General features: G+C 35.9%; 1 long non-coding RNA gene across 3 annotated transcripts in view; it reads right to left on the bottom strand.

Annotated features, from left to right (window-relative positions):
* Positions 1-15,284, bottom strand: part of LOC113748155 (uncharacterized) — a 54,813-nt gene extending 39,529 nt beyond the window's left edge. For all 3 annotated transcript variants that reach the window (XR_003464167.1, XR_003464165.1, XR_003464166.1), the window contains exons 1-2: positions 15,178-15,284; positions 12,617-12,696 (exon numbers count right to left, since the gene is read on the bottom strand). This is a non-coding gene — a long non-coding RNA (uncharacterized LOC113748155). The remainder of the gene's footprint in view (positions 1-12,616; positions 12,697-15,177) is intronic.
* Positions 15,285-16,171: the final 887 nt, after the last annotated feature.

Raw genomic sequence — 16,171 nt, 5'->3', positions numbered from 1 at the left:
AATCCCAAACATTGTATATGTAACAATATCTAAAATAAGAACACAGCTTTTGTCACACAACTACTACCAACAAGTTACCAAGTCTATCACAGACAGGAGATTGATAAAATAAACTCTTCGCTCAGTGTCAGTGGGCAACCCTCACAAACAATATATCAGATGAAGTAATGACAAATCTGCACAGCAGCAGACACTCCCCTAGTCACGCCTATGCTCATAGTCAATCTATCATGGCTACTTACATTATCCAGTCTGTGTGGAGTTTACATTTCGACTATCAGTCGATGCAAAGGTCAAACAATTTGACCATCGTGCAACATTGTCCTTATATCCGGCAGAATCGTTTTTTTAATTTAACTCTTTCAAATCGTGATTTCAATATCTCTAGCATGGAGTGGAAACTTTTTGAGGGGGTTTATTAGTTGTCCAGCAAGCATACAATCACAATAAACAATAACACAACAATAGCTTAGAAGGGCTGAAGAGGATGTCAAAGAAACTTTATGAGGTGAAGGTACTTTGTCTACTACCTAACATTGTTTGTGTTTTTAATTTTGGCTGCTGCTATAAAATTTATGTTTATGATGGTATTTTATTTAACAAGGTTTGATGATCAATATTACATGCCAGCAACAACAGTGTGCCAGTGTGCCAGCATGCACAGTACCAGGACCCTTACACTGAAGCAGCTAAATGGAATTCAGCGACCATTACTTTTATTATTTGCACCTGCACTTGTCCTACTGTGACATATCTTCAGTGAAAACTTTGATTTTGACTTTGAAGTCAAACTTGAGTTCTAGAAAATATTGTGACAGGACAAAAAAAAAAAAAAGAATGTGGCCCATATAGAAAAACTAATGAATGCACTAATGAAGGAGTGTCATATAATACAGGGCACTCCTACATTTTAGTAATGTAAGTTTTAGTAATGCATTATGCATTACTATGATGGTATTGCATCAGTTTATTGTTTTGAAATTTTAGTGTACTAAATCAGAGTGGATGACAACCAACCTGCTGAGCAAGTCTGAGGTGAAGTTGGGATGGTCTACAAAGATAATGATTGATCATAATATAGTATTTTCATTGCTTTACTATGGGTATCTCACTGGCCATTGTTGCAATGAAAATAACATTAATTCAATGTTTAGGTCATGTTGTTTAGTTGAAAATTTTTAATTCCCCAAAGCCCCCATAATGACTTTTACAGTTTCCTTCAAAGCAGGCGATATCAAAACAAGCAATTTATCTTGGTATGCTAACTCTGGGTTTTTGAAGCATTATTTCTGCTGTGCTCATTTCTGAGTTGTTAATTAAGTGAAAAATAAATAAATAAAAATCAGTCTTCTTCTAATTGTTCCTGATAAAGCCCCAGGCTATCTCTCAGTGTCATCACAGATTAGGGATTTAACTCTCTTGTCTACAAACACCAAATGAACAGTCCACTAACATCTAGATGACATGTCAATTTTGTTTCAGGGATAGACTCTCTCTCAGGCCAAACCAGTGAATTTTGACATGTTAAAAGTCTATTATATAACTTTTATTAACAATTATTATTTCCTAATATTATTTGTAGCTTGCCGGCTGCAGCCTTTCCATTCCATTACTGATATAAAGTCATTCACCAACATGATTATAATTTTTTGTTGTTATTGGAAGCATGTCAAGCCATCGGGTCATGAGCATACACTATAACATGGTCTGTTAGACAAAGTAGCAAAATAGAGAAAAATAATCTGTAATCTTCTTAGTGTTTGTTTATTACTGCTGCAATGTATAAACATTAAAATCACAGGGTGACAATGGATGTTCATTAAACAGTGATAATGATTTTATAATCTCACTCGATTTGAATTTCTCCATAATTCTCCCAAATTACCCTGAACTAGCTGAGCAGAACCAGCCATGGTTTTACCTCTTATCATCCCAAAAAGACTGAAAATCCATGTTCTTTCTATATAATTGGTTTCACAAAATTATAACACCCAGCTAATTAATATTTGTATCTGTCTACGTTAATAAAATGATGGATTTGATGCCCCCCTCCCCAAGTTTCAGCTTAAATGACTATAAATACATGCAAAGAGAGGCACATTGGAAGTATATTCATGTATTTGCTTTCCATGTTCTGTCTGTGAAAGAGGCTACTGAAACCTAAAAATAAATTCTTAAGGCAAAGTCCAAAGATATTCTTTCCCCATCAGTACCAGGTCATGTGAAAATATTATAGGATGTTAACAGGTCTCATTACTGCACAAATCTTGAGAAATGTGTCATATACCTACACCCCATCTATAGCTTATCTTAGACAACTTGATGAAAAATGTTGTGCAACTGCATTGGTGTACTGTATGTGTGTAAATCCTCTAGGTTCTTGTTAAATCTTTATTTAAATCTGTCAGCTTTAGTCATTTCTCATGTCTTGTGAGTAGGTGACTCATAAGCATGATATAAGGTCCTTCGCTCATTAAACTGCACCACCATCTGTATGCAGCATCACTGATTTGCTGTCTAGAAAACTGGACAACATCCATTATGACTAAAATGGCAGATTGGTTTGTAGAGACATCAGAACTCCCCAGAAGCAGTCAAAACTATCCTGGGGTAGTTATCCTTGGGTTTTTCACATTTTGTCAGATTCACCAAGCAATGTTCCAACTCTGTTTAACCTCTCCGAACTGTCCAGTGCCACCACAAGCTGCCATGGAGGCATTTTATGCTAATTGATGTCTCCTATACTATGTTAACAGTATACGACCCTTGGTGCGGTGTAAAATGCAAATAGAAACAGAATACAATGATTTGCAATTTCAGTAACCTATATTCAGTAGAATGCAAAAACGATAACATACATTTAAACATTTAAAGTTGACTGATAAACGTTTTTGTTTTTTGTAAATATACACTCATTCTGAATTTGATGCCTGCAACACATTCTAAAAAAGTTAGGACATGAGCAGGAAAAGAGTGTGGCAGTTGTGTAATCTCAAAAATCACATGTTTGGAACGTTCCACGTTTCGTGATTGGGTATGAAAGGGGCATCCTTGAAAGGCTCAGTATGATGGATGGGGCATGGTTCACCATTTTGTGAAAAAATGTGTGGGTAATAGTCCAACAGTTTTCACAGACAATTGTATGGATCTACAATCCCTATCACTATATAAAAAACCAACAAGTCTGAACCATTTGAGGGTTTGTGAAGCTCAGTGCAGGAGCTCTGGCCATTACCATCTTGGCAGTCTGGATCCACTGGCCAGGCTCTTAATTAAGAATTACTTTAAGCCCTAACATAATTTGAGGAAATGCAGTTTTTGGCACTTCTTTGTTGACTTCATTCTACAGCCACAGGCTTGAGCTCATCGGATAGTGTGGAAAAGTGTTCAAGTTGTTTTTGGAAATCAGGGACATTGTGTCATCCGGGCTTAAGTGGGAAAGGACCATCCAGATTGTTACAAGTTCAAAAGCCAGCATCTGTGCTGGTATGGAGGGCTGTGTCCATGGGTGACCTGCACATCTGACATCATTAATGCTGAAAGGTATTTACAGGTTTCGAGGCAACATATGCTGTCACCCATATGAGATTTTTTCCAGTGCAACCCTGCTTATTTTGGCAAGAAAATGCCAAGCCACAATCTGCATGTGTTAAGAAAGGATGGTTTCATACTAAAAGAGTGCAGCTGTTAGACTGGCCTGACTGCAAAACATCTACATTCACATTCAATTGATCAAAAAGGACTTGCAATCTACTACTACTACTACTACTACTACTACTAGCTGTATTAACAGGTACATTGCTATTAAAAATGTCACTGACAAAATGGTAGCAGGGCTGAATTAGTATTGATGTGTATATGTATTGACATTTATTCACTCATGGCACGGCAAGCCATGTTGTTTTTTATTGTTTTACTAGGACAATAATTATAACGTCTATTTCAAGTCCCTCTATATGTGTAGGGAAATCAGTCAACATTCAAAAACTACGCAAAGAACAGAAAATGTTGGATTTATTCCCAAGAATGTGTGTAATGAGTTTGACCTAAATTTTATTCTGGAGGTTATGGCTTTAATTAAGCAATATTATATGTGCTTTATGAGTACCGCACTCATTCAGAGCTATCATAGCATGTTTTTGCTTAGCTTTGTCTAATCTTATAATCTTATATCATTTGTGTAATTAAAGCATGCAGTGCAAACAAATGTTTAAGCACATTGGTCATAGCCTGAATTCAATCTTTTGTCAAACAAGGAATTAGACTGAAATCTAAACGATAAATTGGCTGGACCACCATAGTATACAATAGTAGATCCATTGGAGACAAGTTTATTTATAGCCAGCAGCAAGCAGCATGACAGTCACAGTCTGTTGGTACACCACTCTGAAATATCTCAACAACTATTTGATGGTTTCGGTTTAACTTCATCAGTGGAAAATTAGTAAGCTTATGTTCACATCGCACAGTAAAATAGTAAAACTATAAAATGTCCTCAGGGATTAGCAAAAAAATTAATTAATAAATAAATCTTCTTACTGAAAATATTTCAAGTCATATTCCTCATCTACAATTCATAAAACAAGTTACAGAGGAGGCCCTCACATTAGCCCTCTATACCTGCTAAACAAATATCACAATGTGTAAAAGCTCAGCACCATCTAACATGACCATCGCTGTTCTTTAATGCATCAAGTTGTTAAAAGGATTTAACCTACCTAACCTTTAACCCATTTTATTAAATATTCAAGACCAATAGCATTTTGAGGAAAATATACTTATGAAGAGCTTTTCTATTGCCTGTTTTTTTGGTAATTTTCACTACCCATTCATTTGCATAAATCGTAGTGGTTGTGGTGATTCAAGTGAGAGATTGAGATCACTTTAAGCCATATAAATTGATTAAGAAATGTTTAGCTATGTAACTACAATTCCATTATAGTGATATTGTATGTTTTAGGTTAAAAAAATGTTTTTTTTATATCTACAAACGGAGGGGAGAAGATAAAAACTGTTTAAATATTTACATATTCACAAGATATAGATACATGCTAATCCAGTGATTCAGATGGGAAGTGTAAAAGAGAAGCATCTCTGCTCAATCCTGCCTGCGATTCTTCTTCCTCTATTATTTATCCAAACTGGTATTAAAAAAATATATATGTATATTTTGCATTGCACTGACCCCAATTACAGAAATCCATCATAGCAAAGAAGAATTTCAATCCCCGTGACCCACTCATACATAGACAAGACATACTTTGGGCAAATGCAGTAACATATGAACAAATTTGGCTGGTTCAGGTTACACAGTATCAATAAATAAATCTAAATCTTAAATATTCATATTTGAAGAAGGTTCCATGCACACAAAGATTGTGTGTAATTCACATAGTTCACATCCATGAACTCTGCCAGATAAATGCAACACATTACAAAACAAAGAAGAACCTTGCACACTTTTTATTCTGTAAAGAATAAATGCTATGATTGAAGTGACAAAGAAATATCACCACCACCACGTCAGTAGGGAGAAGAGGGTTTTAGGAGGGATTCAGGTGACAGGTCTTACATCTGCAGTACAGGTCATGATGAAAATGGTATCTTGAATTACATCTACTTTAAAGTGAAGCAAATTTCATGCCCTCAGTTTAAGGAACCAAACTGCAAAGAATACATTGTTGTTGCTGTGCAATCTTCTCTGGACCTTTGGCACAGTAGTAACACTAATGATCCCAGATGCCCAAGAGGGTGGCAGAACAGCATTATCTATTTGGTTAGAAAATAACTGAACCACAATTTTTTCATTTGTGGTTATTTTCTCTGATCAAACAATATAGCCATGTTATTATTTCCCATTGTTTATATCATTGGCAAATGTAACACACTGCCAAAGCCAAAAACAACACTAAATAGCTCTACATTATAAAAACTAAAAGAATGTACTTGTGTAGATGGATAATATGTGCCTTCGAGAGATGCGTTGATACATTTTGGAGTGTATTCCATTTTATTAGTATTGTTTATCGTAGATTGTAACTAATAGCATCTTGTCAGCCACATTCATAGAATATAAAAGCACTAAACATGCTACTTTGTGGGTAAATGTCACTGCCTCACAGGACACTGTCAAACTTACTATTCTCATAAGTCATTAATATACCGTACTATCACTTTCCTATTATGTAATATTCAACAAAGACATCCCACAACTGATTACAACACTTTCTCAAGCTGCTGGTTAGAAAAGAATCAGCCATTCGGTCCAGATGTTTCCAGCATACAATAGCCAACCCCACTGGACCTTCCTGCCCCCATCGCTGGGACCTGGTTTTTACAAAGATTACTTTTATTCTCAAAAGAAACATCTCAGATGAACAGAAGAAGTATGACAATCTCCAAAGGGCGCTGACTGACCCTGCTTGACCTTGAAGTCAATGACAGTCTCACTGTTTTCCAAACAAACGTATGCTGATTAGAAGTCTGAATACAATTTAGTTATCTGGGTAGTAAAACCTAAGAAATAAATCAAACAAACTCAACAGACACAGCACTGAATGTTGAGGAACTGCAGTTTTTAATATACTGTAACTTGGACAAAATCAATAAAAAAAAAAATGCTGACTTGACTCCTTTAGTATTCATAAATTTACTTCACCTCAGGCATAAATAACTTAAGTAATGAAAAACACTGGCAATCTAAAAATCTATGGCATAGTAAAACGTTTACAGTAAATGCTGCCAGATTTGTTTCAATGTAACTGAATTTGTAATTAATTTTGTAATTCATATGTGAATTAATTCATTCACTTTTGTTGTCTCTAACACTCTTTAAAAATGTAATGCCTTGATGATCTACTAAGGTGAAATAAGCGGAATAAAACTTGTAATTACAAACTTGATTTGCACTGCTTTCCCCATCTACCCAGACCTTTTCTAAATGCTAAACCCATTCTGAAAAAAGCTGAGGGTCCCCTGGAAACCAGTTTAATGTTGTAACTCAGTGCTGTTTTGTTCCAGTAGTGTTGCTTTATTTGCTTTCGTTTTTTAGATTTGGAGCACACTTTTGTGACATATGTGACGTATAGTTGTTGTGTGGGCGTGAGCGGAGGCATTTTAAGCTTTCTCAGCCCTTAATTTGACATAGGTCTTGGAAGACATGGCTGCTTCAGTGTCAGGTCCATTGCTAATACTAGTTGACTGTCACACTGTGATGACATACTGGGACACTTGAATAGAACTGAGCTATTGTTAATGTTATTAGTAACACATTTTCACACTATGACAAGTCTAAATATGTGCTGTGAAAAAGGCCTATCCTGACATCGAGTCTAGGTGTATCTCAGGACTGAGAGTCAGTAAATACTACCAAGTACAATGTGCTGTCTGTGAAGATAACACCATAGTGTTACAAATGTTCTAACAAGAACTGAATCAACATTCTTATTTTGAGTTTTGTGTTTATCCTGAAGAACAGTTTTCTATCAGGAATTCCACTTTTAAATCAACAGTATCAACTCTCGGTCTGTCTCATTGCACATGAGATGGGCTATACATTTAAACACTTGGCTGTTTAATGTGAGTTTACTGTTTAATGTTACTGTACACACACGTGAATTAAAAAGCTTGGGATTGACAGAGAGAGACCAAATTTATGTTTGGTAAATGTGTAGTTTGTGTTTATTGATAGCGCAAGACAACTGATTAACAAGTTATGAAGGCTATGTTGAGTTAGAGATGAAAAGACCATTGCTTATCAAAGAAAGTAGTCGCACTGAATCCAAAAGGGAGCATGTTTAAACACAAATATTCTTTTATCACCCTGTAAAGGAGTGTTTCTTCCTCGAATACGGTATGTTTAAACTATGTTTCATCACCAGTGGAACACAGTTCTCTCACAAAATAATAACAGTGTTTATCATGCTGGAAGACTGAATCTTTTCTTTTGTTGAAAAAGAAAACCAAAATGTGTACTTAGACCATTAAACCTGCTTATTTCTTATAACTTAAGAACTGCTGAACTTCTAAATGTACATGGAGCTTATTTTGGTAAATAGCTATGGACTTCATTGTGAAAACAATGCAGTATGACCATGAGTTATAGACTTTAAAAGTGTATCATTAAGTTTAACCACATACCCTCGGCTTATTATTGATTATCTTTAAGATTCGGACCGCATTTTTAAAGAGCACTTGGAACTTTACCTGTTCCCTTTGTGCAGTCAGTGTGTTTGCTGTTGATTTAAAACTCATCTAATTAATTATTCAAGGGTATTATTTTCTACATTGAATCTATTTCCTGCATCAGCGATGCCAGTAATGGCTCCCAGAGGATTCTGGAGTGCCACGCTTTCACCTCCTCTGCTTATAACAAACTGCCTTCATAATGGCGCTGCAGACAAATTCAACATGCATGCACACACACACACACACAACTTAATGTTTCAAGGGCTTGTAGCATTTGGCAAAGTACTCTACAAAGTGAATATCTGTTGTTTGAAAAGTGCAGGGTTTTTGTCAGTGTTCTCGGGTCCAACTGAACACATTTCAACATGTTAAAGACAGGAATAATATGGGTGAATTCAAAAAAAGCTATTGGTCCTGAATTGAGTTTTATGTGAGTCATCATACTATTGCAGAACCAGTCTTAATGCTCACTGAGTTGCATTTCTCAGAGGAGGTCCTTTGACATTATTCAGTTCTAGCTCAGGACCCTGGGAATTTAGTCCCAGCTTTTCTCCCAGCTGCCTGCCTCTTTCAAGTAAAGTATAAAGTTAAGTACAGTATTTGTGAAGTCATATTGTCACTTTATCACACTGAAACTGAAAAATATATATTTCACCTACTTCAGATTAGATCAAATTAGATCAAATTTAATAAAGAAGTGTTTAGCACCAAAACCAATATAATTTAGCAGAGAAGATGACATGAATATAAGCACAGTCACTGAATATATAAACATAAAATAAAAAGGTGCTTTTGAACAAGATCCTCAGCAGAGCCGTTGTTTTAGTTTTCACAGCAACAGAAGTATATGCAGTCACAAACTAAGAAATATTTTCCATAAGGGAAAACAAGCTTTAAATGTTACCAAGTTATTATTTTCTATAAGTACAGCTATGCTTTCATAAACTTCGCTTGTTTAGTTTTTTTGCCTCTTTATTGTTCAAAGAACATTGTGAGCACTGTGTTTGAAAAGTTGTCAATCAAAGTTAGAAGCACAGCAGCTGGAGATCATACTGGAGTTCCCAATGTGGTGCATAAAGGCTTTTTACCCTGAGCCACGAGGGTACTTAAGGTGTGATCCTGAATGGTGAAAATTAGTCTAGCCAACTGAGCCACACTGACTAGCTGAATATATAATAATTTCCCCGTTTTAACTATAGGGTGAGGAACTTTTTACAGGTTGGTTAAGATTTAAATCAGGTTAGAAGATAGGTCTTTATTTGGACAGTTTTAGTAGTTTTGTTGGTGATTTGTTGTGCTTATTGTAGCTGCAGTTTAGGTGTGCCTCAAATGTACACGATGAATCAAGGCTATGTCTTTTTTAGTGCAAGTTAAGATAATGCAGTGCATCTTACAAATGCTTTAAAATGACTAACAAGAGAAACAAAGGCAGAGAAGCTACGAGACTCGGGCTGCCCCTCAAAACTTAAAGTCTAGTGTTTTTGCTACATTACTACAGTTTGGTAGTCCATCATGGCTAAATTTTCAGCATCACAGGAGGAGTTCTACATTACTACATTTCTTTAATATATCATTATTTCCTACAGTTGTTCTATCACTTAAACAGCAGTGTCACGGTAGGTCTGTTCTTTTCATTGTGTTAATGTGTAAAAGCTATAGCTGAAATGTTAATAATGAATACTCGATTAATCATTGACAGATAATGAAACATAAAAGACTCTGGGCAGGTCTTAATATATACAGTTATATCAGTTATTGTCTCATCCATAAATGTAAGTGCAGCTCAATCAATAAATTCACAGTGGTTCTTGAAGAGGCTGCTCCCAAAAGGCTTTTTTGTCTTGTGAAATTATATCAAACACTACAGGCGTAGGCTTCTTGTCACCTCTGTCACCTCTAACACTGAGTTGGTCGGGAATTTATTGAAAATCCTTTCAAGTAAAAGAACAGCATTTTATCACAGTCACCTGCTGTTGTAATCTGTATTTCATGACCGCTAACAGTGCTCATTGTTGCCACATCCGGTCTTTACACTATACACAATTGTTCCATGTACAGTTGTGCTTTTCAGTGGATGTCATATTCATTTAAATAATTCAGTCAAAAAGAAAAAGAACATACACATTTTAAGTAAATAAATAAAAAAATAAATAGAACAAGGGAGCCAGCCTAAGTAATTAGCTTGAAGCAAGATAATTGTATTTCTAAGGATTTCTTTTAAGAATTAATCTCTACAAGTCAGATATACTGACAGAAGGGGGAAACCACCATCAAGGGTCTAAATAGCTTTTGTGGTAGCTCTGGATCGGTTGTGAGCTCCAACAAACACAATTGGTAGTGTTCAAATCTAGGAAGCCAGCAAGGGCTTATGTCGTGCGCTAGCATACAAACTTGTACTAAATTGGTTGGGGCAGTTTGAGGATAATGGAAAGGAGAAAGCTCTTCTGATAAAGCTCACTACAAATAGGTGAAATACACAAAGACTATGTGACACAGACACATCTTTATTGTGGTGAATCCACACAACTATCAGCACACAGATCTTACAGAAATCTTTTTCTTGTAAATTTGTGATTGACCTCAATAAGGTTGATCGGAGTTAAGACAGATCTTTTAAATGTAGATCATCGTCAAAACACTGTCACCAAAATAATGTGTAGCCTAGGTAGCAATACTGTTCCTGAATAATGATTTTTACAGTATAATTTTATATTATAGTATATTCTTAACTTCACTTTAGTTGCTCACAGTTAAGGAACACAAGCGTTTGTATATAGTGAATCACAGAGGACAGGCAATATACAATGTATGAAACCTGGTAAATCCACATACTTACCCTGTTAAAATACTCTCCATATAAATCATTGTATGTTTTTGCCAATTTACAGAGCCTGTGTGTGTCTGCCCTAACGTCTAAACATGCAAAAGTTAATGTTATGAGTAATATGAAGCAAGATAATACAGCCAACATAATGTTCCATGTCCTGTCAATTATCTGGTATCTATTTTATAGCCTGTTTCCTACAGATGCAGAGTAAACCAACTTGTTAAGCCAAATATTGTCCTATCAAGACTTAACTGCAGTAAGGCCGACAATTAACAGCAATGTCAGTTCACCAACAAATAAGGTCTCGCATAGATAAACCCCATTTCATTTAAATTAACGTGCCAAGTAAATCCGATGTCTTATTACTGCCTGCTGATAATTTTGAGTGTTTTATAAACAATGTTTTGTACATAACAGATTCTGCATGACACTTCTCATAAGAATAACATTTTTTTTTTTCAAAACAACAAGCCTCACTCAGCAATGGCATTTAATTTAGAGGGCAAAACTCTATTCATAATCACGGTAGGATTATATACATAGCAAAAAAATAGATGAAGAAAAGGGGGGGGCACCAATAATACAATATATATATATATATATATTTTTTTTTTTTTTTTTTTTTTTTTTGTTTTTTTTTTTAATGTGTGTTCAAGTGCAATAAGAGGAGATTAAGGGGTGGTAGGGTATAAGTAGAAAGAAAAAAGTGGTTAAAAGAGAAAGATAAGTCAGAAATGACTCTACACAAAAGATCCAAAGGGTCCATTAATATCACTCGCCCATTTCTCATTCAGACAGACAGCATTATACAGAGTGTGTGATGAAAGTGGTAGTAGAGCGAAGACTCGCCTGAAAAATTTCAAATAATTATTCTTTTCTGATGTGTCAATTCTTATTTGCATCACATTAGGTAGTTATATTAGTCATTTAAAAATCTTATAAAAAACATTCAGATTTTTGCACATTTGGTCTGTATTAATCTTTGTGTCCGTGCTTGCATGTCAAATCACTGCATATCCGGAGAAAACGCAGTAGCATAAGTCATGAGATATTTAGGTTTACGTGTGTGAATACACATCTCAGTGATATGTCTCAATGTCCTCATGAATATAGACTAAACAAATACCTGCTTAGGCATGCATCTGCAGCTAGTGGTGGGATCCTTATTTGCAAAAACGGTCTGTTAGATTAATAAGAAATGTGATGTATTTTAATTTTGTGAGTTTTGCTATCTTTACAGGTACAAAGTGGATGCTAGAAGTAAGGAAAGGAGTAAAAAAAAAAGCCTCTAATGCTCCTAATGCTACCCTCTAGTTTATTTACTGAGTGCCATAAAGTCAACCAAATACAACAGACAGCCTTCCTCAAACACTGTAATCATTGGGCACTGATGGATGGGAGGAGTTGGGGGTGGGGGTGTGGGGGGGTCACACACATAGACACACAAAACATATCTGGCCTTAATGAATACCCACAGTGCCCTCTACTGGAGACAGAGAAATGCACCTTTAAACTTCAACTTTGACAGGAATAATGCTGAACAGGAGTCCCAGTTTAGAAAACAGGTGTTCACATCAATAAAAAATGAAATTTTGTTCCTACCTGTAATTGCACTGCCCTGTGCCTGAGTCACAGTCTGAGACTAGGTGTAGAACCTGGCTGCATGGCGAGTCTCTGGAGATCTGTGAAAAAGTTCAAGAAGCAAAACATAAATAAGAATGCAATTTAGTTCATTGTGTACATGTTTAAATGAGCAGTCTCAGCACTGGTTCAGACTTGTAGGTAATATTGTTGTGATATTGTTTTAGTGTCAGCAAAGCTCAGTTTTTTGTTGCAGTCATGTAAAATGTACTGTTGGACATATCTCCGCACAGCTACTGCAGACCCACATTACTAGTTTCAGTGATTTTTTTTGTAATTAGCTTCAGCTTGTTGTTGCCATGTTGGCAGCTTTTTGTTAGTGTTGTTACACTTGTCTGCTCTTGTTTGGAGAAAACCAGCTCCCAGCAGTAGGTTCCTTTATATTCCCAAAGTCTGACAAAACAGCTTTATAGTCACAGTATAGTCATAGCTTTATTTACAATTCAATAACTATGGCAAGTAAGTCTTCTATCTAGAGGCTTCTATGTTTGTTGTTATTTTGAACATATTACACACTGTTACCGGTAGGCAATGGCACAGAGCACATTATTCTGACTGCACAGCATGTGGTCCGTTCTGGTTAAGTAATCGGCTCACTCAGGGGAAGGCAAGTTGATGCGTTAGTGAGCATAACTATACTTTGACGAGACATCAATATACATAAGTCTATTTTAATGCAGGAGCTGTCTGATAACTGCTGCCAGCACAGAAAACACCCATCCCACACATCCTGGTACAGGGTGTTCCTCACATGCTTTAATCTTGGATGTACAGAAAGTGCAAAATTATGATCTTATGGAAATGATGCAAATAATCACACTGCCATCCTCCATTATGTGTATGTGACAGCCCTGCATTATGCAATGCAATGCATAGTGTTCTGTCCACCCACCGCAATTGAATTCAGAATGCAGAGTGATGGCGTGCATGTCTAATAAATATTGCAGGAGGATACATTTGGACCATCTACCCCACTGCATAAATCAAGAAGCTTTCCAGCCCCACATTATCAAGGCTTCACTTGGCTGCATGGCTGCTTTGCCCTTCTGCTCTCCAGCAACTGTCGGTGGTTACTCATAAGCATCTGTGTGACTATGCCTCTACGTCTGTCTCCTCTTTCTATGGAGAAAGAGGTCTACACCATGTTACATGAGGTTCACTGTGTACGTTTATTTTATTTACTTGAAAGGGGCAGTGTGAAGAATTTAGTGGCATCTAGCAGTGTTGTTGCTGACTGTAAGTCCCTCACCTCACTTACTCTCTTTCCTAGTGTGAAGGAGAAGCTACAGTGGCCATAAAAATACACAACAACACATGAAAGGTAGAGATGCTCTGATCACTTTTTTTGTTGCCATTTCCCATCATCAATGCTCTGTGAATGATATCGGCCGATACAGATCGTTGTTTGTTTAGTTATAGTAGCTGGTATAGCAGCAAGTTAATTACTGGAATAGCATACCATACCAATGTTATACCACATAACATTGTATAACAACATTTTGTTCATCGAGTCATAATCAGCTTTTTCTTTTTCCATACATCCATAGACGTGTCTGGAAGGTCTGCAGAGTAATTCCATACACAATATGTTATGATCCACTAAAATTATGCAAGATGCAAGACAAATAAACCTGTTTTCCCTGTTCTACTTTATTCTGTAAGCCACTTAAATCTGACACAGTGGACCTTTAAGTCAAGTACATTACAGTTGCACAAGCTTGCTATTTGCAGTACATAAGTGTGTTCAGTACATACTGTCAATTATGGCAAAATGCAGTGTACTGTACTGTGAGTACTGAAGAAGAACAAGAAAAAAGTGGTAAAATGCTTTCATCAAGTGCACAACAGCCGTACTCGAATTAACACTAACACTACCCCGCTGAAGTTAAAACACTACGCCAAGACGTCCATAGTGTACACAGTGTATGAAGAGAAGTATCCAAATTGAAGCATAGTTAGTTATAATGACTGAGCAGTATAAAGTCTGGAGGTTCTCCTCTGTTTTTTGGTGAGTTTCATAGAAAACACTTAGCACTTCATACACTTTATATACACATATACAGATGTAGCCTACACAATTAAAAATTATTGACCCTTTTTTTTTTCACAGCAGCAGTATTTGACTTGTCACAGCAGTAAAATCACAGGTTGAACTAACTAATTAATAACATTATTTATAGCTGTCCTCCATTGTCCGAGAGTCATCGAGTATGCTCAATACAATGACCCTGAACTGACACACCTGTTGCGGCCAATTAGTAATGATATTAATTACACCTGTGCTTTTACCGCCAAGGTATTATATAGCATTAGTTTCCTTCGTTTGACGAAAATCACATTACAAGTTAAAGAGAGACCGTGTGCACGGTTTTGTTTTCATTATTATATAAAATACGTCATTATTTCTATCAACGTTTAGCTACAAATATTTTTCTTCCGCATACTAATAAAGAAACGTTTAAAGTTGTTACGTTAAGGACGTTTCTATTGATTATTACAGGCAGTCACGAATATTATCTCACCTCTGAAAAACAATAACAAGTCGTTTGACGACATCTCGCCGCAGTTAAAACTTTGAAACGTAAATACGTGATTAGCTCATTAACGAACCGTTGCTAGGTTGTTGCTAGGCTAATGGGACGTCACATTAGGACGCATGCGTAGGAGCGAGTTGTAAATATAAAAGGTCATGACCTTACACTGTCATTAGTCATGACCCCCCCTGTTTCTTTTTGCGTATTACAATAGGAACAACATTCAATAACAGAGCCAAGTTTGTTTTTCTACTTTGCTGAGAAAATTCAATTCATGAATAAATATGCCAGAGTTCCAGACACATTTACATAATAAAAGGACAACTACTGTATGCTGAAAAATAAATATTAAAAATAAAGACCCCCAGGGTCTAAACAATTAAATGTCAAAGTAATCTTGCCAGTTTCTAATTCTTGAGTTTTAGGCCGTATCATTTTGTAAATATAGTATTTTGTTAAGATATTAATAGAGGCTTTTCTGTAAATAATCCAATAGAATTAGCATTTAAACACATGTTCAGTAGTTTCACTCCGTGAGCCTAAGAACTATATCTGTTGTTTACATTTGGGAAGAAATGATGAATTATAGCTTTAACAGGGTGTGTATAATCTTAAACAGACATTCTTTGATTTGTTTGGAATAATATATTTATAACCTAAGAGACACATAGAAGGGTTTTTTCTGTTTAAATATAACCACTTATATTTCCATTTGGGAGTAGTAAGTTAATATCTAACAAAGACATTAGTGCAGTTTCTATCAGACCCCAGGGGACATTAATTCAAAGATAGTGCATCAATATGATTGTGTTTGCTTTGTGCTAAAGACTATACTATTATACTTGACTTGATAACCATATCAAACTCCCTGTGCAAAATGTGAATATTATATTCAATAAGAAATTACGATAAAAACAAAGTCAAGTACAATACGTCTAACGGTGACTACAAAACTAACCACAGTGATTAATCAACACAGTAT

The sequence above is a fragment of the Larimichthys crocea genome, chromosome XVIII, assembly GCF_000972845.2.
Source record: "Larimichthys crocea isolate SSNF chromosome XVIII, L_crocea_2.0, whole genome shotgun sequence".
NCBI classification, from domain to species: domain Eukaryota; kingdom Metazoa; phylum Chordata; class Actinopteri; family Sciaenidae; genus Larimichthys; species Larimichthys crocea.
The sequence above is the reverse complement of the archived record's forward strand: the minus strand, read 5'-3'. Positions and strand labels throughout refer to the sequence as shown.